This window comes from Sminthopsis crassicaudata, chromosome X, assembly GCF_048593235.1.
Source record: "Sminthopsis crassicaudata isolate SCR6 chromosome X, ASM4859323v1, whole genome shotgun sequence".
In the NCBI taxonomy this organism is placed as follows: Eukaryota; Metazoa; Chordata; class Mammalia; order Dasyuromorphia; family Dasyuridae; genus Sminthopsis; species Sminthopsis crassicaudata.
Window position 1 is genome coordinate 79,047,061 of NC_133623.1, and position 23,110 is coordinate 79,070,170.

The following is a 23,110-nucleotide window of genomic DNA, read 5'->3' on the forward strand; positions in this document are numbered from 1 at the left end:
TGTAGGATACTTTCCAGTCCTACCAAATGCAAAATCTTTTTTTCTGTAAGGTTTCTAGGCTTTGCCCTCTGGGGGTATGGCTATTGGATTGTGTGGCTTCAGCTCCTCATTCAGCCTAATTAAGAAGGATAATGTCTGATGTTAGACTGAGGAAAGAGTCCAGCTGTGACTTTCCCCCATTTGTGGGCTGTGGGGGGGGCAGCTCTAGGCCCTTTGGGAGGCTAACCTGGTTACCCTACCCCCACTGGGCAGGGACAATTAGTGACTTCTAGGCATCTAGCCTGATGCTCACTGTCCTGGGAAGGGCCCGAAATGAAAAGCTGCCAGTTGAGAAAGATCAGAAACCTATCTGGACAGGCCTTGGCTAAAGCAAATTGGTCGCAAAAACCCATCTGGAGGGAGAGGAGCTGCAAATGGACACCTTCCTCCTTCCTCCCTCCTTCCCTTCCCTCACTTTCTTTTTTTCCCTCCCTTTTTCCTTCTCTCTGCCTGCTCTCTCCTCTCCTCTCTCCCTCTATTTTACTTCCCTTTCTTTTTCTCTCTCTCACCAATATCCCTTTCTCTTTCAGGAAGTTTCCATCAGCTAACATAGTGAATCTTTACTGAGCACCTGTGTGCCTAGGCCTATGCTGAGCGTTCAGGAAAACTGAGGCAAATAAGATCTGGTCCATGTCCTCAGGGAACTTCCAATCTAGTTGGTAGAGGAGGAGAGAGAACAGGAAGGGTCCTATTAGATTCTGGGGCAGAGGAAGAGGAAGTCCACGGTCTATGCTGGTCTGGAAGGTCAGGAACAGATGCCTGACCTGGCTTCATTTGTCCAGTTCTTTCAGTTTGGAAGGCCCCGGGTTCTCTTGCCTTAGGTTTCCCACTGGGAATGCAGCAGGACATTGTAAGCCAGTAAAGATGTTGGGAAGTGGGAAGACCGTACCACAAGCTAGCGTTACCAAGGCTAAGGAGGTAGTTTCCCAAACTTCATGGTAGCTAAGAGGGAAACATGAGGTTTTGATCTGGAGTGAACCTTAATTGTTCCTCTCCCTTCTGCATTTTACAGAGGGGGAAACTGAAGCCAAGAGAGTACCAAAGGTCACACAATTGATAGGATTTGAACCAGGAATTAGCCTGCTACACAATAGCTAAGCTGGAGCTGGCGGAGCTTCCCTGGTTCAACTGTTCTGTGCCTTGAAAGAGCAAGAATAGAATATTTGTTGGTGAAGTGGATGCTTGTCACATCTCTGGTTCACATGATGAAAGTAGCGAGCCTGACCAGGCCACCCACAATCAATCAGAGCCTGGCATCTTCCTTCCTGAGAGTGCCCTTGGAGAGCATAGTTTGACAGACCTGTAGCTCCTTGTTGTAGACACAACCAAGCCAGACTGGGCCAAAGCAGAAGGCAAGCCACTGAGGAAGGAGGGGGGGATTAGCATAAAAAAGAGGGGTTGCAAGTTTTTGTATCCCCTTAATGAGGCAGCCTTGTCTAGCCTTAAAAGCCTCAGGCCTGGCCAACAGAGCCACCGAGGGTTGAGGGTTGGGTGCCATATCCTGGGCAGGGGACAAGGGATGGATGCCCAATTCACTCATGTGATCTGGGCAAATGGCGTTTATTCCTTCAGGTAGATTGTGCACTTCAGGAGATACCCACCTCACTTCCCTTTGGAAATGAGAATGAGTACCTACTGAGCAGCCTCCCACCCACATTGCCTGCTCTTCAGGCTTCTGGGTCAGGGATTATCAGCCCTGCCATCCTACTCATCTCCTCCCCTGCTCCCCAGGTATGTCCACCTGTTCTAGCAACTCACTGACAGTATTGATTTGGCTTTTTTTTTTTTTTTTTTCTTTCTTTTGCACTCTAGGGAAGGCCCCTGGGCCCATAGTGATGGAAGTGGGCCAGCCACTGAACCAAAGTGGGTTGGGCTAAGCAGCCTGGCTGCAAATGGGCTGGGCTGGACCAACTGCTATGTTGAGAATGGTCTTCAGGAAGCTCTCTCTCCCAATTTCCCCAGTGTTGCCACATTCCTCAGCCCACTTAACTGTCAGTTCCTGCATGGCATCAGTTGATTGTAGCTTTTTCCTGAGGAGACAGGAAGAGAGAGAGTCCCTGAGCTAGGTCCGGTTGGGTTTTGTTTCTTTTCTTTTTTTCAGTAGGGCACTCTGGCTAGGTGGGTGGGTGGGGGGAGGGAGTGGGGGGGTTTGGGTGGGAGGGTGGGGGCCTATAGCCGTAACTCCAAAACACCTACCTAAGGCTCCATCTTGAAGGTACATGTCACTGCTTCCAAGAGGAGGAGGTTGGCTGGGCCTAGGATGGAGCCTAACAGTGACATTTCTGTGCTCTTGGGTGGGCTGGGCTGGGTGGGCGACACTGTTTTGGGCCTCCCCAGCTGTGTACATCTGCCAGTTTCATTCTTCTGTTTATATCTGACTGTTTGACCCTATCCAACAAATGTCCAAATTGTGTGTAAAAACAAAAATAAAATATGTTTAACAAAGAGAGAGAGAGAAAGAGAGAGAGAGAGAGAGAGAGAAAGAGAGAGAGAGAGAAGTGTTCTGAAGACACTGAGCCTTATGAAAATATTTATGGAGCTAAATAAAAAGTCAAAAGATACTTCTGCGTTTGCCTCATTTTTTTTCCAATCATTTCCAAGACAAAAGCAAAAGCAAAAAACATGCATATTTCACACTGGGGTCCCATGTGTAGGGAAACTTACTCTTCTGGTTGCAGGCATGGCTGGGAGGTGGGCCAGGGGTGGGCTCCTGAGCCCCAGGTTTGACTTGGCTTCTCTTCCAGTGACACCCAAGCAGTCCCAGAACCTCACAGTGCACATGTGTACTCATTGACAATCCCAACCCTTAACTTTGCCCTGATTTGTAGCTGCAGGGTTGAGCCCAGCTTGGTCTCCTCCCCTCAGGATTGGATTAAAGCAAACCTCTTGCCATCTTGCCCCTCTCCTCTCATGCCCCTCAATACAGATCCAGCCCTTCCTTGGGGCCTCCCCATTCCTTCCCAGACATTCTAGACTTCCCTCCCCCAGTTTAGCCCATGGCCCATCTACTTAGCATACTGTTCTCGGAAGTGTAAAGTGAGACAAATTGGGTGGTCAGTGGAGGTCAAGGGCCTGAGTTTTCTAGCTGTGTGACCAAGAGTGTCACTTCAACTCAGAGTCTCAGTTTTTTCAACTGTAAAACCAGGGAGTTGGACTAGAAGCTATCTAGTTCAATCTCCTCATTTTACATTGGAGGAAACCAATGTTTTTTGTGATATGTCCATTGCCAAACCCATAGATGTAGAGCTAGAAAGGACCTCAAAGGCCATCTAGTCCACCCTGATCTTTTCCACTAAAGGAAATTTGAGGCCCAGAGGACAATGATTTGTTCAGGGTCACACATACACAGAAGACAGTGTACCATGAGGTCATCATAAGCCAACCTCCCCTACCTGCCCTCTCTATACACATAGGAGTCTTGCCCAGCTCCCTAATTCAGGCACAGGCTGAGAGCACAATTTTGAAATGAATTCTGGGAATTGGAATAATTGCATGGCTGCCTTCTAAAGTTAGGCCTCCTGACGTTAGGAGAGGGTAAGCTTTCACACCCTTCTAGAAGAATGGGCAGTATAATGAGAACTAAGTCTTCAATCAAATGAATCCAGCTCTAATGGTAAGGAAGCTGGCCAAAGCTCGGGCAAAGGAGATTCCCATTTCCCCTAGAATCACCCCATGTGGGTGAACTGCCCACTTAATTTCCATGGAAAGTCGTCATTCTCCCACAGACCAGGGAACTCTTGGTCAATATGAAACCTCTTTGAGACCTATTTGGGGAAAACATTTTTAGGAATACTGAGAAAAATGAGTCTCTGGGCCTTGTCCATAGTCCTTCCCTCTTTTCATTAGTCACCATTTCCCTTCTCCCTCCCCACACTGTCAGCCTCTGCCAACATGTTTGTCACCAGTTCATCATACCCACTAAGTGTCTTCTCTGCAGTGGACACTGTACTAAAGCCTGGAGATGCAAAGTTGAAGACCTTCTGGTCCTCAAGGAACTTACAGTCTATTGGACTCACTTAATATTCAAATGAGCCTATATTTTCCCATGCTGTAGTGAAGGCTAGATAGTACTGTCTTTCCAGGCCCCTCTGGAGCATATGGGTCATGTGAATTAACCTGAAGGATTAAATAGCTAGTTGGTACAGTGTACCACTCTATCAAGTGCTGGATTTGTTAAAAGAAACAAGAAAATAAAATAAAAAAACAAACAGAATAAGGTCATTGGCCATGTCTTAAAATGTACCCAATTCTGCACCCACATCCACCACCTCTGCCAGGAGGCAAGAAGCCTGTGGCTCCATTATTACTCCAAATTCATCACTGAACACTAACTGTGCCTTTGGGCTGCTGTTTCTTGCTCACGATAGGAAAGATGGTAATAAAACAGGATGGGAGCCTGCAGATCTGGACCTTTCTGAGTTTTGTGTGTGGAAATAGGATACTGGAACATTTAGGTGTCCCTATGCTCTAAAGGAAGTATTTAAGGGAGTTTCCCAGACAGGAAGTCATTGACTATTAGACTAATGACAAGTGGAAGCTGAGGTCCCAGACATCCTGTCAGCTGGCCCTAAAAATAAAGGGTTATAAACAAACACAAACTTCCAGCACCCTAAAATAGACAACAGAGCAACTATTTCAGAATATTCCAGGCAAAAGGGTGGGGAAGGGCAGGGGATGGAAATGTCCTCTACTTCCATTATGACATACAAACGATTGTCTTTAATCTGGGTTCAACTTAGTGTTGCCTTGCTTTACATTATTGTAGCTGTTGTTTAAAAGTTCTCCTGGTTCTGCCTTCCTTGAACGGTTCAAGTCTTCCCATTTCTTTCCAATTTTCCCTTATTTGCTTTTTCTTAGAGTTCAATATTATTTCATTATTCTCACAAGGCAGTTTATTCAGTGCCCTCCTCCCCAATTGATGGCATTTAATTTCTTTCCACTTCTTTTGTTCCTGCAAAAAGAGCTACTATTAAGATTTTGGTATGTGGGCCCTTTATTTCCTTCTTTGATCCAGTGATCAGAAAGGTACCAGGGAGTACTGTTGTTGTCAAAAGACCCCATGGAACTCAACAAGGTTGTGGAGTAAGCTTGGGATGAACTGCCGCTGCCCACTGCTTCCCCATTTGAAGCTACTTTAGTAGTGTTATAACCAATACTTTTAGAATGAGAGAAGAATCCTTTATTGAGAGATTATCTTGAGAAGCAGGTGCTCACAGATGAGGTATCCTGAATACAGAAGCAGAGCAAGCTTTATACTTAGTTTGTTCCTTACCTCTCCCTTCAAGGTTAGGATTGGTGGCCTTTACAATCAGTTACAATTGGTCGGATTTACAGTCAGAGTTAGAATTGATTGGATTTACAGACATACAATTGGTTGGATTTATAATTCTCTTTATTCACTCATTCAGTATGTCAAAAGGTTTATGCTCTGTCACACTCTGTTTGGGTTGGTTTATGCTTGGGCCCTTTTGTCAGGAACTTTTGTTGTGTAGCCAGTTCCTTGACTCATACGGTGATTGGTTGGAGATATATTAACAAAATATTTCATCCTACCCTTCATCCTGTTGTGACAATGGAAACCTAACTTCTCATACTCCTCACACTGATATACTCACAAAGAACTCCAAGAATAAAAACTATTTCAGTCCATCAATAAACATTTATTAGGCACCAACTATATACCCAGTCCCAGGGAAACAAAGAGGAAAAAAATAGTTCCTGTCCTCAAGGAGCTCAGTTATGTACAACACACACAAGAGATTCTGGAAGATAGTGGAATAAGGTAGGAAATTACCTGGCTCTCCCAAATTCCCCCCCTAACAATTTAAAATATCTTCCCAAACTGAACTTTTGAGTGGCAGAAAGAATTAAAAGTCAGGGAAAGTCAGTTGTTGAGCCTAAAACAATTTGTGAAGGCATTAGGAAAAACCCAACTTCCTGGGATGGTGGTCCACCTAATTGAACTGCAGAAAACTCTGAGCAGATACTTTCACTGAATCAACAAAGCCCTGGGGGCAGCTGTGTCAGGACAGTAGCCTCCCTTTCAGGAACTTGCACCCCATAAATGTTATGAAGTTTGGTCAGCTGATGAAGGGAAGATTTCAGGGCTCTAAGCACCAATTTCCCCCTCTGTCTTAACCAAAGCCAGAAATTCTGCTTTTCTGCAAATGTCCACAGCAGGGAAACTGATGCTTACAGCCACAGAAAAGACCATAAGGAGTAAAAATGTCTGTAGTAATGGCGGGGGGTCCTGGTCATGGCTTAGGGACATAGAGATCAGCCTCCTAGATAGAACTCAGAAAAAAAAGTATGAAAAATCTGAAGTCTCAGACATCATCCCCCACACTTCAAGAATAGAGCCCAACTCTAACTAGTAGTTAACAGTCAAGAAATAGATTGCCAAAAAAAATGAGTATACAAAAAAGAAAGAACCCAACCATCAATAGCTACTATGGGATAGAGAAGGTCTATATTCAAACTTGGAAGAAGATAGTGAAGTTAAAACAATTACTTCTACTTCAAAGAAAAAAAGCACATATGTCAAAAGTCCAAAAAAGAGTAAGAGCTTAAAAGGGATTGTACAAAATAAGAGAGGTTGAAAAAAATTAGGGAAAAATTAAGAGTAATGCAAAAAAAAAAAAAAATCAAGAAAATTATGAGAAAAAAGTTAACTCATTGGAAAATGAGATCCAGAAAGCTTACAAAAGAAAATAACTCCTTAAAAATTAGAATTTGAAAAAGGGAAAGCTAATGACTTCCTCGACACCAAGAAATAATGAAATAAAATCAAAAGAATGTAAAAATAGAAGAGAATGTGCAAAATATCATTAGGAAAACAACTGACTTAGAAAACAAATCAAGAAAAGACAATATAAGAGTCTAGAAACTATATTTCAAGCAATCATTAAGGAAAATTGCCCTGAATTTTTAGAAGTAGAGGGGAAAATAGAAATTTAAGAAACCAGCAATCCCCACCCAGAAGAGTAATAGTTAAGTTTTGAAACTCTGAGGTCAAGGAAAAAATACTATAAGTAATAGAAAAAAAAAGTCAAATACTGTAGAGTTACAGTCAAGATAAAGCAAGATTTAGCAGCTTATACATTAAAAGACTAGAGGTATAGAACATTATATTCCAAAGAACAAAGGAACTGTGTTTACAACAATAATAACTTACTCCACAAAGTTGACTTTAATCCTGCATGGGGGAAAATATTTAGTGAACTAAAGGACTTTCTGATATTTGTGAGGAAAAGATCAGAACTGAATAGAAAATTTGACCTACAAGAATCAGGAGAAACATAAGGTAAATATTAAAAACCAATCTGAAAGGGCATATATAGAAGACTTAGGGTTGAAATGTGTATGATGGTGTTGTACCACAGTTCTCTTTTAATGTTTTCATATTAATTCAGTTTCCCTAATTGTCCTATTCAGTTACTCTGCCTCAGGTTAATAACCATTCCCTTTTAATGTTAGGATAAAGGTCTTGTATCTTAGACCTTAGGCTATAATCATTCCCTCTTAATGTTTGATAGGATAAAGGTCTTTATCCATTATTAGACATCATTAGAATATCTGGAGCCTCTCCAGAATTTCTCTCCATTATGCCTGCCTCCATTATGCCATCCTCATCCTAGGTTCCTCCCCCCATTGGGTCATCCCCATCCAGGTACCTCCCCCATTATATCATTGTTCTTGTTACACTATAAAAGAATCTTGTATTTGACATTCAGGGCTGGATTCTTTGAGATGATAGTCTCGTTCAGCCCTGGGACCAGACCATGGATCTATTTGGTCCCAGTAAATCTCTCCCATTTAATAAATTATTGAATTGTTCTCTAATCCCTATCTTGCTCAGTTTCTCCAGCATTGCAATGGGATAATTCTAAAAATTAGAATTGGGTAGAGAGAAGTAAAATAGAGCAATTATTTCAAACAAATGAGGCATGAGTGCAAAAAGTTGTTACAATGATGCTAGAAGCTTATTCTCAGAGGGGATAACATGCATTTTAGTTTACAAAGTAGAGGATGAGAGAATGGGATAAGGAAGATTCCCTTAGAAGGGTGTAATATTAAGAAATAGGAGGATAAGGAAAGATGAAGAGTACAGATTAGCAGGGAAAGGGTAAAAAGAGAGGAGAGAAGAATAAACAGTCAAAAAATAGGATGGGAGGAAATGCACAGCTAGTCATTATAATTTTGAATATGAATAGTATGAGCTTGCTTATAAAAGGGAAAAAGGGATTAAAACCAGAAACCAACAATATGTTGTTTATAACAAACACATTTAAAAATGTGAGATACATATAGAATAAAAGACTGGAAAAGAATTTATTAGGCTTCAGCTGATGCAAGGGAAAAAAAGTGGGGGTAGTAATCATGATCTCAGACAAAGTTAAAGCTATTTAATATATATATATATGTAATATAATATATTTAATATACTTATTAAATTAATATATTTAATTAAAAGAAATAAGCAGGGAAATTACAATATGATAAAACATACCACAAATAATGAAATAATATCAAAAAGGTAACATAGATAATGAAATAATATCAATACTAAACCTATATGCAGTCAATGCTATAGCATCCAGATTTTTAAGGGAAAAGGATACATGAATTACAATGGAGATAACAAAACTATGGTACTAGGGGACTTTAACCTTTTCCTCTCAGAACTAGATTAATCCAACCAAAAAATATATACATAAAAGAAGTCAAGAAGATGAATAGAATCTTAGATAAGCAAGATATGATAATTAATATGGAGAGAATTAAATAGGAATAGAAAAGAATATACCTTTTTTCAACAGTACATGGTACCTTTACTAAAACTGATCACATGTATTTATGTATACACATATATTTATTTCCCATAGTATTTTATTTTTCCAAATACATTTAAAGATAGTTTTCAACATTCGTTTTTGTAAGATTTTGTATGATAAATTTTCTTTCCCTCTTCCCTTCCCCCTCCCCAAGAGAGCAAGCAGTCTGATAGAGGTTAAATATGTGTGGTTTTATTAAATAAATTTCCATATTTGTCATGTTGTGCAAGAAAAAATCAGACCAAAAGGGGAAAAATCATGAGAAACAAACAAAAGCTGAAAATACTATGCTTAGATCCACATCAGTCTCCATATTCCTCTGTCTGGTTGTGGATGGCATTTTCCATCCCAAGTCTATTGGAACTACCTTGAATCACTGCATTGTTGAGCATCCCATAATCTTGCTGTTACTATGTACAAAATTCTCTTGGATTTTCTCACTTCATTCAGCATCATGTAAATCTTTCCAGGCTTTTCTGAAATCAGTCTGCTCATCATTTCTTACAGAACAATAATATTCCATTGCATTCATATACCATAACTTATTCAGCCATTCCCCAATAGATGGACATTCAACAAATTTCCATTTCCTTGCCACTACAAAAAGGGCTGCTACAAACATTTTGGCACATGTGGGTCTTTTTCCTTCTTTTATGATCTCTTTGGGATCAAAGAGTATGCACAGTTTTGTAGTCCTTTAAGGATAGTTCTAGACTGCTCCTAAACTGATCATATAGATGCCCTAATATGCAGAAAAGTAGAAAATGCATCCTTTTCAGATCATAATGCAACAAAAATTATATTTAATAAGGGAAATAGAAACACAGATTAAAATTAATTGTGGACTAAACAATCTAATCTTGAATAATGGGAGGATTAAGGAACAAGTCATATAAATCATAAATAGCTTTATTACAAAAAATTACAATAATGAGACAACATACCAAAATTTATGGGATACATCAGAAGCAATAATCAGAGAAAAATGTATACATCAATAATAAATTTAGAAAAGAAAATTTTAAATCCCCAATTAAATACTCAAAAAAAAGGTGAGATTAATAAAACTGGATGTAAGATATCACTGTATTAATAAATGAAACCAGAAGTTGGTTTTATGGAAAAACAATAAAATAGATATGATCTTTTTTTATAATGTATAGATTAATGGGGATGAGATAAAGAGAGAGAGAAAGGGTGGAGGGAAGAGAATAAGGGATACCTCTTTAGAGGGGAGGTAGATAAGTAATAGTAAGACAGAGTAGCAAGTAGAAATAAAGCAGAGGAATCAGTAAGAACATGAAATAAAAGATACACACAAACATTATAACAATGATCAGGAGTAGAATTTAGAAAGAAAAGGTAGGGTAGTAATTCTTGATTTCAGACAAAGTTAAAGTTAAAATAGATTTAATCAAACAAAGAAAAATAGGGAAGCTATACTATATACCAGCCATCTTAATCAATATTATTTTAAATTATTTAAAATAATCTAAGATTAGAATATTGCTGTGGTGTAGGAAATGATGAGTTAATTGATTTTTGTCTCATATTTTGAATCTTCTCTTATGTTCTTCTATGCACATGGCAATATATTTTTTCCTTTTATGATTTTGTTTTTCTGTTTTCAAAATTAAAAAAAGAAAAAAGCAAATAACACCTGAGAGTTAAATTATTAAAAATTATTTTGTTGAGCTAGAAAAAATTCCAAAATTTATTTGGAAGAACAAAAGGTCAAGAATATCAAAGGAATTTATGGGAGGGAATGTAAAGGAAGGAGGTTTAGCAGTATCAGATCTTAACCTATATTATATATGGCAGTAATTATCAACACTTTCTGGCACTGGCTAAGAAATAGAAAACTGAATCAATGGAACAGAGTAGATATACTATGCATAGTAATAAATGATGATAGCAACCTTTTATTTAACAAATGTAAAGATTTAAACTTTTGGGATAAGAATTAACTACATGGTAAAAAAATAAAATAAAATTGATGAGAAAAATGGAAAACAATCTGTCAGAAATTGATCATAGATCAAAATGGATGCATGACCTATAATCACCCAGTTTCTTAAACTGTGGGTTATGATCCTATATGGGGTCTCGTAAGTGAATGTGCGGGGGGGGGTCACAAAATTATGTTTGATTTGTATGTCTATTTCATATACCTATGTACCTATTATCACATAAAAACTCAGTCAAAAAGGGGTTATGAGTGGGAAAATTTTAAGAATACCTGGATTAGATATAAAAGGAGCTATCACAAGAAAATTAGAACATGCAACCTAGGGAATAGGAGAATTTATAATAAATAATATTTGTGTATATTTATATATATTTATAATAAATGAAAATAAATTTATAATTTTGATTACATTAAATAAATTAAGACTGTTTTTGTACAAATAAAACTGTTGTGCCACAGTTCTCTTTTAATGTCCTGATCCAGTTTCCCTAATTGTCCTCAGTTACTCTGCCCCCAAACCTCAGGCTATTCCTTCTTAATGTTTGATGGGATAAAAGTCTATCCATTTTAGACATCATTAGAATATCAGGAGCCTCCCCAGTACCTCCCTCCATTATGTCATCCTAGGTGCCTCCCCCCCATTAGGTCATCTTCATTTGATCATTCCCATCCAGGTACCTCCCCCATTATGTCACTGTTCTTGTTACCCTATAAAAGGGTCTTGTATCGGACATTCCTGCTGGATTCTTGGAGATGATAGTCTCATTCAGCCCTGGGACCAAACCATAGATCCATTTGGTCCCAGTAAATCTCTCCCTTTCAAATAAAATATTAAATTGTTCTCTAATCTCTATTTATACAGTGTCTTGCTCTCATATCTTAAATATATAGCGATTGGTGGGAAGAATTTACATTGTTTATGTGTGTGTGTATCTCATGGATTTTCCTAGGTCATATTTAAGAATTAAAAAATATATATATGAAATGAGAGCCAAAACTAGCAAAAAGAAAATGTGAAAAGAAACTCCTTTAGACAAACTCCTTATAGAATAGCATAAGGGAGAATTTCCAACTGAAACAGGGGTGACAAAAAAGCAATTAGGTTTTGTAATATCTGTTCTAAAACAGGGAAATATAAATCTGGTAAAAAATAAATTCTGGCCTTACTTTGAAACTTTTGATTATCATAAACTAAAACATTTAAGATTAGTCTAGGTGATAAAAATCCAAAACGAACTAATTAAGTAATCACTTAAATGAATTAAAAACCTCAAAAAAGCCATTCATCCTTCTTCTTCTTCTTCTTCTTCTTCTTCTTCTTCTTCTTCTTCTTCTTCTTCTTCTTCTTCTTCTTCTTCTTCTTCTTCTTCTTCTTCTTCTTCTTCTTCTTCTTCTTCTTCTTCTTCTTCTTCTTCTTCTTCTTCTTCTTCTTCTTCTTCTTTCCTGTGCTATTTTCACTTATGATTTCTTGAAATACAGCTCTGAAAAAACAGGGCTTTTAAAAAGCCCATTGTTTCTTTTTTTGTTTCTTCAATAGTATTTTTTATTACATGTGAAAATAGTTTTCAACATTCATTTCTGTAAGATTTCTAGTTCCAAATTTTTTTCCTTCCCCAAGACAACAGGCAATTTGATATAAATTATACATGTACAATCATTTAAAATATATTGCCATGCTTGTCTTGTGAAAGGACAATAAGAAAAAAAATACAAAAAAGAAAAAACAAACGAATGGTGAAAATAATGTTTCCATCCACATTCAGTTTCCTTTGATGCAAATGACATTTTCTATCCCAAGTCCTTTGGAATTGTTTTGGATCATTGTATTTCTGAGAAGAGTTAAGTCTATCATAGTTGATCACCACCACACAATCTTTCTGTTACTGTGTACAAAGTTTTGTGTTAGGATTACTAGGTGAGAACTCAGGTTGTCTGGACAGTGACAAGGTGAGAATTCAGGTTGACTTGACAGTTCTCTGGCTCAGACCTGTAAAGGGAGTTTACACCTTAGGAATCCTAGAAGGAGCAAGCTCATTGGTTGAAGTGGTTCTTCCCAGAAGCCCTTGCATTATCCCACGCCCATTCTCTGGGAGGATAAAAGAGGACAGCACTCCAGAGATAAGAGAAGTCTCTGCATTAATCAGGCCTGACAGGGCTCTCTGCAGGAAGGGAAGTCACTTCTCTGGACAAGAGTTAACAGCAACTGCCTGGAGACAACGGTTCACTACAGGAAGAAGAATCTGTCTGAGAGATTTGAGTAGACACAGCAGATCTCTTCCCAGAGAGCGATCTGGCAGCTTCTGGAGACGACAGCACGCTACATTTGGCGCCCAATGTGGGGACCGAATCCACGACCCTGAGATTAAGACCTTTACACAGAACAAAAAACAACAACAAAACTGTTGGATCTGTGTAAAGGGCTGAAACTCTGAATAGGTGCACTGGAATCAGACAACCGAGGATTTAAGGCTAATTGGACCTTATTGGACAATAACTCTATTAGCATATGCTTGGAAAAATGGCCCTTCTCACTATTTCATGCTGGCTCAATCTTTTGGTGTATACAGATAATTGTAGGAGGGATTAGGGAGGGGGTGGAGTGAGACAAGCCAGAGTCACTTTGGTGGAGGACCACAAGGAGAAAGGAGGCTGGTGGCAAGCCTTGTGGAGGTTTGTCTGTTTCCTTTACTTCTCACCCTAAAGACCAAGGACTTTTGCTGATCCTGACTCTGGCTGATCCTGAGGCCTCCAGGAAGCTAATACAGACTTCACAGTTCTACATACTTCACTCAGCAAGGTTTTCTGAAATTAGCTTGATCATTAGCTTTTTGGGGGGGAGGGGGAGGGAAGACATTTTAATCTTATTTTTTAAAACTGTAATAATATTCTATTTTTCCAAATACATTTAAAGATAGTTTTTAACATTCATCTTTGCAAAACCTTGTGTCCCATTTTTTTTCTCCCTCTCTTACTCCCTGTCCCCTCCCCAAGATAGCAAGCAATCTGATATAGGTTAAAGATATGCGATTTTTCTAAACATATTTCCATATTCATCATGTTGAAGAAAAAAAATCAGATCGAAATGGGGAAAAATATAAAAACGGGGGGGGGAGGGAAGAGAGGAAGCAAGCAAAGAAATAACAACAAAAAGGTAAAAATAATATGCTTTTAGCCACATTTAGTCTCCATAGTTCTCTCTGGATGGCACTTTCCCTCCCAAGTCTATTGGAATTGCCGTGAATCATTTCATTGTTGAAGAGCCAAGGCCATCACAATTAATCATCACAATCTTTTTTTTTTTCTGATTGTTTATTTTTGTGCTTGTTTGTTTTTACATAAAGAATTAAAACTTGGCAGAATATTTGATAATTTCTACTGCTACCAACTTTTTCATGACCCCCACATTGTTACATGATGGGGTCACAACCTACATTTTAATAAGATTTGTCATCACAATGTTCTTTTGGTTCCACTCACTTTGCTAAGCATCAATTCATGTCTCTCAAGACACAATAACATTCATATACCATAAGTTATTCAGCCATTCCCCAATTGATGTACATTCACTCGATTTCTAATTCCTTGCCATTGCAAAAAGAACCACTTACAAGCATTTTTGCATATGCGGGTCCTTTTTTCTCTTTAGGTCTCTTTGGGATACAGAACCAGCAGTGATTCTGCTGGATCAAAACATATGCATAGTTTTATAACCCTTTGGGCATAGTTCTAAATTGCTTTTCAGATGGCTGAATCAGTTTACAACTCTACCAACAATGTATCGGTGTTCCAGTTTTCCCACATTCCCACCAACATTTATCACCATCTTTTCCTGTCATCTTAGCCAATTTGATAGGTGTGAGATGGTACCTCAGAGTTGTTTTGATTAGCATTTTTTTAATCAATAATGATTTAGAGCATTTTTTTCTTTTTTAAAAAAATTTTATTAATAGTTTTTATTTACCAGATGTATGCATGGGTAATTTTACAACACTGACAATTGCCAAACCTTTTGTTCTAATTTTTCCCCTCCTTCCCCCCCATGGCAGGTTGACCAATACATAAATATGTTAAAGTATAAGTTAAATACAATATATGTATACATGTCTAAACAGTTATTTTGCTGTACAAAAGGAATCAGACTTTGAAATAGTGTACAATTAGCCTGTGAAGGAAATCCAAAATGCAGGTGGACAAAAACAGAGGGATTGGGAATTCTATGTAGTGGTTCATAGTCATCTCCCAGAGTTCTTTCGATGGGTGTAACTGGTTCAGTTCATTACTGCTTTATTGGAATTGATTTGGTTCATCTCATTGTTGAAAATGGCCACATCCATCAGAATTGATCCTCATATAGTATTGTTGTTGAAGTATACAACGATCTCCTGGTCCTGCTCATTTCACTCAGCATCAGTTCCTGTAAGTCTCTCCAGGCCTTTCTGAAATCATCCTGCTGGTCATTTCTTACAGAACAATAATATTCCATAATATTCATATCCCACAATTTATTCAGCCATTCTCCAATTGATGGGCATCCACTCAGGTTCCAGTTTCTGGCCACTACAAAGAGGGCTGCCACAAACATTCTTGCACATACAGGTCCCTTTCCCTTCTTTAAGCTCTCTTTGGGATATAAGCCCAGTAGAAACACTGCTGGGTCAAAGGGTATGCACCGTTGGATAACTTTTTGAGCATAGTTCCAAAGAGCTCTCCAGAATGGCTGGATGTATTCACAATTCCACCAACAATGTCCCTGTTTTCCCACATCCGCTCCAACATTGCACATTATCTTTCCTTGTCATTCTAGCCAATCTGACAGGTGTGTAGTGGTATCTCAGAGCTGTCTTAATTTGCATTTCTCTGATTAATAATGACTTGGAGCATCTTTTCATATGGCTAGAAATTGTTTCAATTTCTTCATCTGAGAATTGTCTGTTCATATCTTTTGATCATTTATCAATTGGAGATTGGCTTGATTTCTTATAAATTAGAGTCAATTCTCTATATATTTTGGAAATGAGGCCTTTTTCTGAACATTTGACTGTAAAAATGTTTTCCCAGTTTATTGTTTCCCTTCTAATCTTATCTGCATTAGTTTTGTTTGTACAAAAACTTTTCAATTTGATATAATCAAAATTTTCTACTTTGTGATCAATAATGATCTCTAGTTCTTCTTTGGACATAAATTCATTTTTCTTCCACAGGTCTGAGAGGTAAACTATCTTATGTTCCTCTAATTTATTTATTTATCTATTTTTCCTAAGGCTGAGGTTAAGTGACTTGCCCAGCTAGGAAGTGTTAAATGTCTGAGACCACATTTGAACTCGGGTCCTCCTGAATTCAAAGCTGGTGCTCTATCCACTGCACCACCTAGCTGCCCTCTCTAATTTATTTATAATCTCATTCTTTATGCCTAGGTCATGAACCCATTTTGACCTGATTTTGGTGTATGGTGTTAAGTGTGGGTCAATGCCTAGTTTCTGCCATATTAATTTCCAATTTTCTCAGCAATTTTTGTCAAACATTGAGTTCTTATCCCAAAAGCTGGGGTCCTTGGGTTTGTCAAACACTAGATTATTAAAGTTATTGATTATTTTATCCTTTGAACCTAACCTATTCCACTGATCAACTAGTCTATTTCTCAGCCAATACCAAATGGTTTTTGTAACTGCTGCTTTATAATATAGTTTTAGATTTGGTACAGCTAGGCCACCTTCATTTGATTTTTTTTTCTATTAATTCCCTTGAAATTCTTGACCTTTTGTTTTTCCATATGAACTTTGTTGTTATATTTTCTAGGTCATTACAATAATTTTTTGGGAATCTGATTGGTATAGCGCTAAATAAATAAATTTGTTTAGGTAGTATTGTCCTCTTTATTACATTTGCTCACCCTATCCAAGAGCATTTAATATTTTTCCAATTGGTTAGATCAGATTTAATTTGTGTGGAAAGTGTTTTGTAGTTTTGCTCATATAGTTTCTGATTTTCCCTTGGCAGATAGATTCCCAAATATTTTATACTATCGGTAGTTACTTTAAATGGAATTTCTCTTTGTAACTCTAACTGTTGGATTTTGTTGGTGATATATAAAAATGTTGATGATTTATGTGGGTTTATTTTGTATCCTGCAACTTTGCTAAAGTTATGAATTATTTCTAATAGCTTTTTAGTAGAATCTTTGGGGTTCTCTAAGTATACCATCATATCACCAGCAAAGAGTGATAATTTGGTTTCCTCATTACCTACTCTAATTCCTTTAATCTCTTTCTTCACTCTTATTGCTTTTTCTTTTCTTTTTTTAAATTTTTCCACAAATTTATTTTATTTAAAGAAACAGAATAAGAAAAACAAAACCAAAAGAAATGCAAAACAAAAGAGAACATTGTCATGTGCCCAGCAGATCATTATGGAGGATTCAAAATATATAACAAGAAAGACAAGTTCAAGAAATATATATGAACTTGTATTTGTTCATTGATCATGACACTCATGAATATATTAATTTATACATATATATAATAAATTATAAAAAGTATAAAAAATAAAATATAAAAGGTGCACAGAGGGGAACAAAAGAAATGTTCTTTTGTTCCCTTCTGTGCACCATTTATATTTTATTTTTCCCCCTTTCATCTTCACTGCCCCCCCCAGCAGGCTATAGTTAAGAAAGGATATATTTATATATACATATGTAGAAATATAAATACACCCCCACACACATAACACACACATATTTTTCCTATCCCTGCTTACTCTGCTTTAATTATGATCCTAACTTGCCTTGCTATTATTGAACCTCCCCCCACCCACAGATCTTTACCTTATCTTCTTTACTCTGCTTCCCTGTCCACCTATCCTTCTCCCTTTATTTCATTATAGATTTTGGAGGGTGCTATACTCTTCATAGTATATATGCAGTTGCTTATTTAACCCATTCCTGATGTGGTTTTCAGAAGTACAAGACCTCCTCTGTAACATATGGCCTAACTCCCTAGAGGCCTCAGGATCAGCTAGAGTCAGGATAAATCAAAGTTTTTTGTCTTTAGGGGGAGACAGGCAAGCTGCCACAAGGCTTGTCAAAGATCTGTCCTGGATTCTGGGGTCCAGAATCTAACCTCTCTCCTCATCCTGCCGCCAAGTGACTCTGCTTCTCTCCCTCCCCCCGCCCCAATCCTTGCCTACAATTATCTTAACACCAAACATTCAGCAAGCACCAATGGTGAGAAGAGCCATTATCCAAACTATATGTTAGTAGAGTATTTGTCTCACATTGAATAGGTAATTATCCTTAAATTCTTGGTTGTCTGATTCAAGCACACCTTTTTGGAGTTTCAGTCCTCTACATCTCCTGCTTTCTTTTGTTTTAGAACATAGGTGGTCATGCTCTCCCTGACTTCTCAGGGAGGTGAGAACCCCAAAAAGGAGGTGATTACACCCCCCCTGACTTCTCAGGAAGGGAGGTGAAAGCACAAAAAGGAGATGATCATGCTCTCCTTGACTTCTCAAGAAGAGAGATGAAAAACACCAAAGTAAAGTGGGGAATCAAGGCAGATATTGCTAGCGGGTTTCTGCGTTGAAAGGTCTTATTAGAGACAAATATGCACAAACCCATCAGCATTGGAGGTATTACACAAGCACATAGCAATAACGCAGAGGCTATTAGTGGTGACTCTCCCCACAGTCAGTGCAGGCTCAATGAGGTGTAACAAACATGAATTGTACATGCAAGTAGTGATATAACAAACAATATAAATCAACACAGTTTTGCAAAAGATTTCCAGAAGTCCTAGAAGGAGGGTATGTAAACATCAGTCACACATGCGCCTTCTTCAGCAACCAAGAGATAGTCCAAAACCAATCTATTGTCCATTGCTTCACGTGTTAGGGAATCCAATGATCCTTACAGGTTTTTGAAGTCCCACAACAGTCTTTTTGTATGGTACGGAATCCAATGATTCCTACAGGTTTTGAAGTCCTACAAAAGTCTTAGGATGCCTCAGAGAATCCAATGATTCCTGAGGGTTTTCAAGTCCTACAATTTTTGATGTCCATGAATCAAACGTCATCACTGCCAGGTTCTTTCAGTGGTGGGCACAGTCAGCAATGGAACCACCTGATGTTTCTTGGATCTTCTCCTTCGTTTCAAGGGTCTGTTCTGTCTCTCTCCAATAGACAAGGCGAATATGACTTGTTGCCACCCATCTGATTCCTTCTCCTGCTGAAGAAATACAAGCAAACCCTCTCCTCCAAGCAGTTAACCTATCTGGTTCCTTCCATTCACCACTTTCTGGGTCTCTGCACATCACCTGGCGATTATCTAAAGGCAGTGGAGCTGCTCGCACTGGACACTGCCCTTCCGGTGGGTTATAAAACCTGTCTGCCGGAGCCAGTGCATCTTTGTCAAAAATTTAAAAATTAATGGTATAGAGAACTAAATTTAGAAGTTCTCTAGGGTTACCCGTGGCTCCCCCTTTCTTTTGTTTTTGGAGGAGTGTCTTAATATCTCTGTTTCTTCTCTCTACTATTGCCTGCCCTTGAAGATCAAAAGGTATGCCAGTGATATGTAAAATCTTATACTGTGCACAAAAGTGTGTAAAATGTTTAGACATATATGCAGGTCCATTGTCTGTTTTTATTGCTTGTGGCACACCCATAATTGCAAATGCTTGTATAAGGAATTCAGTGACCACTCGGGCTGTCTCTATTGCTTCTGACGTTGCAAAAGTGAATCCTGAAAAGATGTCTACCACAACGTGGATAAAAGATAGACGACCAAAAGATTTATAATGAGTCATATCCATTTGCCAAATTTCATTGGGTCTCATTAGGTTTCTTCCCTGGAGGGAGTGTAGGAGTGTAGGAGCATGGAAAGGAAGGCAAGCTGTACAGGCTTTTACTATGCTCCTAGCTTCTTCTCTTCTTATTCCAAATTGTAAACGTAAAGCTCAGGCAGCCTAATGATATTTAGAATGAGATTCTTGGGCTTCTTGAAATAAAGGAGTACTGGCCAGCATGGTTAGAAGGCTATCTGCCTTTGAATTACCATCAAAAATAGCACCTGGAAGTCCACTATGGGAGTGGACATGCAAAATGTAAATCTTACCTGGATGTTTTCTCACTTGCTCTTGAAGTTCCTTAAAGAGCTGATATATATTAGAAGCTACAGATTTTATTTTGGCTGTGGCAATTCTTTGTACCACACCTACTGAATAGGCCAAATCAGATATTATATTTATGTCTCCTGGATAATAAGTAAGAGCTAGAATGATTGCATAAAATTCATTCTGTTGAGTGAACTGAAAAGGAGTTCTGATTACTCTCTTTATAGTTAAGTCACGAGAGTAACAGCACAAATATTATTTTTGGATGCATCTGTAAAGGTAGTTGGTCCTTTAAGAGGAACTTTAGAAACCTTTTCTTCAAGAATCCATTGCCAATTATGTAATAGTCTGGTTATCTTTAATGGAGACCCATGTGTAAAATTTGGAGCCAAGGCTCATAAAATTTGCCACTCTGGGATGGTTTCACAGCACACATTAACTTGTGCATTAGTATAAAAGGTGTATATCTTGTCAGGTCTTATCTCAGATAACTGTACTGCTCGCTTAATGGCCTTTAATAAAATTCTAGCCACAAGCACTGGGTAAGGAGTAAGACTTTCTTCTGGTTGTGCTGGGAGGATCACCCACTCTGTCACACTGTCTCCTTGATGAAGGACTGCTGTAGGTGCCTCTTATGTAGCAAAAACTGATATTTCCAAGGGTTTTTGAGTGACTCTTTCAACCACATTGGATAAAGCCAGTTCAACTTCTCTCCAAGCCTCTTGAGCTTCTTTTGTAAGCCTGTGTGGTGAATTTAAAGCAATGTCTATCCTTAAAATATCATATAATGGTTGCAACTGACAGGTAGTCAAGCCTAGTATGGGATGCATCTATTGGATATCTCCTATCAATTTCTGAAAGTCATTTAAGGTGTTTAGCTTCTCTGTTCTTAAGGAAAGCTTTTGTACTGTGAGCGTCTTAGGATATACTTCGTATCCTAAATATTGAAAAGGAACATGTCTTTGAATCTTTTCTGAAGCTATGTGCAATTTGTAATTCCTTAGTGTTTCTATGGTTTTTTGTAGACATGCTTCTAACATTTGTTCCTCAGGTGCACATCCCAATATATCATCCATGTAATGTAATAACATTAATTTTGGAAATGCTTTTCTTACTGGAATAAGAGCAGCAGCAACATACATTTGACACATAGTAGGGCTGTTTTTCATTCCCTGTGGCAAAACTGTCCATTCATATATTTTATAAGGCTCAGTTAACACTAGGCACTGAAAAGGCAAATCTTTTCATATCCTCCTTATCTAGAGGGATAGAATAGAAACAATCCTTAATGTCTATAACCCAAAGAGGCCATTCTCTAGGCAATTGAGTAGGAGATGGAAGTCCAGGCTGAAGAGTTCCCATAGTTTCCATCTGTTCATTTACTCTTCTTAAATCAGTCAACATCCTCCATTTTCCAGATTTCATTTTTACAACAAATACTGGGGAATTCCAAGGACTTAGAGAAGGCCGCAAGTGTCCTTGGTCAAGTTGTTCCTGTACTATGTCTAATAAGGCCTGAATTTTATCACTACCTAAGGGCCACTGTTCTACCCACACTGGTACATCAGTTTTCCACTGAATAGGAACCGGTGAGAGTGCAGGTAGGCCCCTGCCTAAAAAACTGAAGTACTCACTTGTAATCCTAATTGTTGTAAAATGTCTCTTCCCCACAAATTGGTGGGGATTTTTTCAACTATAAAAGAAGTAAATCTCCTGTTTCACCTTCTAAAGTCCATCTCAAAGGGATAGCACTAACTTCAGCTGCTATTGATCCTCCTACGCCAGACATGTAGGTGTCTCCCTTCATCTCTGGCCAGTGACTGGGCCAGTTGGCACCTCTAATGACTGTGTGATCTGCACCCGTGTCTACCAATCCTTCTAATGATATGCCATTTATATAGATAGTGAGCATAGGTGAGTCAGCTGTAACTGCTGCAGTCTAGAATATTACTGGATTCTGTTGCTTGGAGTCAGAATCTGGGCAACTATCACCAGACTGCTTATTAGGAGTCTATCAGTAAACCTGATGCTACTAATTCCCCTGGTTGATAAGTCACACATTGCCTACCTGTATGAGTAATTGGGATGTTATCTACACATTCCTCAGTTTCCCATATCAGTGTATGGATGGACACTATTTTACAAGTACTCTCAGGAGATGAGATGGTCAAGCCTACTGTGCCTGGAGGCAAGGGATCCATAGGCTGGACAGGAACAGATTTCACCTCTCCAGGTTGTCCCAGCTTCTCCCAATTGTCCCAGCTGCATACAGCTCTATTTTTTCCAATTGTAATCCCTTTCTCCCATCAATTTTCTTCCTGGCTGATTGGTCATGTCTGGGTATTGGACTTCTAGGCACTCTCTGGGTGTGGCATCGGCTGCCATCATGCCCCAAGTATTTTTTTGCCTTGGGCCCTGGGGCTGGGCCCCAAATCCCGTTTCCCTGAATCAGTCTACACTTTGATGCCCAATGGAAGCCTCTGTTGCATTTTGGACATGGGGTTTTGGGTCTTATTCTCCCACCCTGTTTTCTCACTCTGTCTCTATGCCAACATTGAGCTTTCAGATCCCTACTTTACCACATTTAAAGCATTGATGAGTTTCTCTGGAAGTCCCTTGCCAAAAGGGACCCTGTCTTCCCATGTTGGGATCTTGGGAAGTCTGCCTTGTAGCCTGGCTATAAAAGGTATTTGTGCCCACTGTGGCACAGCGTCTTATGATCTCCTCTAAAGGAGAATCCTTGTTGTAGTCCTAGTATAATTCTTCTGCAAACCTTGTTAGCATTTTCTTTAGCAAGTTGCCTTATCATAATTTCTGTTGCTGCATTTTCACCAATAGTTCGTATGACAGCTGTCTGCAAATGTCCCACAAAAATCAGCAAAGGGTTCATTTGGCCCTTGTACTATTTTTGTGAAGGGTTCTCTCTTGTCCTCTTTACCTGGGATAAAACCCCATGTTTTGATAGCAGCAGCATCCATTTGCTCATATGCGGCTATGGATTAATTAATCTGTGCAGAAATGTCTGCATAATAACCTACATCTGTTAGTTGGTCACAGGTGATTGAAGTATAAACTCCACTTTGACGATTTTGCTGGGCTTATATACTACAGAGTTCAGTATATTCAGAAAGCCACAACAAGTTTTGTCCAGGTTCTAAGCATGTCCT